This window comes from Apodemus sylvaticus, chromosome 5, assembly GCF_947179515.1.
Source record: "Apodemus sylvaticus chromosome 5, mApoSyl1.1, whole genome shotgun sequence".
NCBI classification, from domain to species: domain Eukaryota; kingdom Metazoa; phylum Chordata; class Mammalia; order Rodentia; family Muridae; genus Apodemus; species Apodemus sylvaticus.
The window spans coordinates 112,702,040-112,704,737 of record NC_067476.1 but is presented as its reverse complement, the minus strand read 5'-3'; the positions used below and the strand labels follow the sequence as shown (position 1 = coordinate 112,704,737).

General features: G+C 43.7%; 1 pseudogene; it reads left to right on the top strand.

The window, feature by feature from the left end:
- The first annotated feature begins 1,626 nt into the window (after nt 1-1,626).
- On the top strand, nt 1,627-2,096 carry LOC127684917 (60S ribosomal protein L29-like; annotated as a pseudogene).
- The last annotated feature ends 602 nt before the right edge of the window (nt 2,097-2,698 follow it).

The window sequence follows — 2,698 nt, the reverse complement described above, 5'->3', positions numbered from 1 at the left end:
GTACATGGAAGTGGGACAATATGCTCTTTTTTTTTTAATGGATGGTTTGTCTTCATGTGTGGCTAGGAAATGCATGTGTGCCTGGTTCCTGGGAAAGCCAACAGAGGGCTTCAGATCCCTTTAAATGGAGTCAGAGACCACTGCGAGCTGCCATGTGAGTGCTAGGAGTTTATCCCAGGGTCTCTAGATGAGCCGCTGGTGCTCTTAATCACTGAGCCGTTTCTCCAGCTCCATGAACAACATATTCTGAATGAACAGTGGATAGTTAAAGAAGTCAGACAAGAAATTTTAAAAATCCAATAATCAAATAAAACTGACGGCATACAGCAAAGGCAGTTCCAGAAGGCAAGTTTATAGCTTTCAGCAGTAACAGTAAAATGGAACCAGAGAAAGCTCAAACAACCCGATAATAAACCTCCTAGGTCCTAGAAAAACTAAGAACAATCCAAACAGAGAAGTAACTGATGGCAAGAAATAATAAAAACCACAGTAGAAGGTCATAAAATGGAAACTAAAACAAAAATTTTTAAAACTGACCCAAGAGGGCATTTTTTTCTTTGAAAAAATGAACAATATTAACACCTAACTTATCTAACCAAAATGAGAGGCAAAAGACCCCACTTGATAAAATAGAGATGAAGAAGGAGGTTACTAGAGATTCATTTAAGTGGCATTTCATTTAAATGGAAAGCCTAGATTAATCAATTCCCAGACACATACAACCTACCAAAATTAAATCAAGAATATATAAACAACTTAGACGGACCCATGACAATCATTGAAACTGATGCAATGATGAAAAGTCTCCCACAAAACAAACAAACAAAAAACAAGACCAAAAAAGGACAAAGTCAAATTATCCCTGTTTGTAAATGGCATGCTCCTATACTAAAAATGGTCCTAAGGACCCCTACCAGAAAACTTTTAGATTTGTTAAACAGTTTCAACAAAATAGGAGAAGACAAATATCACTTGGAATATGCTAATGACAAGCTTACTGAGAAATAAATTAGGGGGGGAAATCCCATTCACAACAGCTTAAAAGAAAAGAACAAGAAGATCTAGACAAATTCTTAGACCGTGCCCAATCTTGGAGTGAAGGGCCTCTATAACACCTTCAAGAAACTGAAGAAGTCAGAGACACTAGAAGATGTCAAGTTCTTCTGCGCTCACGGATTGTAGGAGTCATTCTTTGGCTACACAGCAAGTCCAAGGGCCATCTGGGACACAGGTGATCTTGCCTCAAAGCACACACGCACGCATGCATGCAAGCACACACGCATACATGCACACATGCATGCGTACACGCACGCATGCATGCACACGCCAATGAGATGACTCAGTAAGGAAAGGCTGCCAAGCAGGATGACCAGAATTCAGTCCCTAGGACTCCTATAGTAAAAGAAAAAAACGGACTCTCTTGAGTTGTCTTCTGACAGCCGCAAGAGCTCAATGGCACATGTGTATACCCCCAAATAAATTAATAATGTAATAATAAAGAAAATTCTTTAAAATTCACACTATTGAATAATCAAAGCGATGGATGTATGAAAAACCTTGACTGCAGGCCTTTCTCTTTCTCTTCTGGTCCCAGGTGCTGTGGGAGCCTCGGGTTACCGCGCAGATATGGCCAAGTCCAAGAGACACACCACACACAACCAGTCCCGCAAATGGGACAGAAATGGCATCATGAAACCCCAGTCACAAAGATATGAATCTCTTAGTGGGGTTGACCCCAAGTTCCTGAGGAACATGCGCTTTGCCAAGAAGCACAACAAAAAAGGCCTGAAGAAGATGCAGGCCAACAATGCAAAGGCAGTGACTGCGTGCACAGAGGCCATCAAGGCCCTTGTGAAGCCTCAGGCCATCAAGCCCAAGGTGCCAAAGGGCCCAGCCGCAAACTCAGCCGCCTGACTTTCATCACTCAACCCAAGCTTGGGAAGCAGATTCGAAACTACATGGCCAAGGGGTGTAGGCTCTGCCAACCAAAGCCCAAGGTTCAAACCAAGGCCGAGGCCAAAGCTCCAGCTAAGGCCCAGGCTTCCGCTCCAGCCCAGACTCCCAGAGGTGCTCAGGCCCCTGTGAAGGCTCCATAGAAAAGGCTCCTGCCAGTGTGAAGACAGACGGACTGCCGTGACACACCTACCCACACACTATTTGTAGATAACCAGGGTCCTATGTTGTTTCTACAAATAAACTTGAGGCTAGATCTGTAAAAAAGAAAGAAAGAGAGAGAGAGACAGAGACAGAGACACACACACACACACAGAGAGAGAGAGAGAGAGAGAGAGAGAGAGAGAGAGAGAAGAGGGAGGAAGACCTTATGGAAGTCTCTGCTTTATAAGAGCTGCGGTTTGAATGAGGGTGTCCCCCATGGGCTCAGGTATTGAAGACTTGGTTCCCCAATAGTGGCACTGCTTGGAGAGGTTATGGAACCTTTAGGAGGCAGAGTCTTGCTGAAGGAAATGTTACACTAGGCACTGATGGCTTTTGGGAGATTGTAGTGTCGTCCCACATGCAGTCTGCTGTTTTCAGCAGGTTGAAAATGTTTCTCTTATTTTCCGGCTCAGGGCTACCTACTGCCATGCCTTTCATTATCATGAACTCTGACCCTCTGGAGCTATAGCTCAAACAAACTCTTCCTTCTCTAAGTTCCCTGGTCATAGTAACCTGCATACCAACAAAAAAGGAACTAATA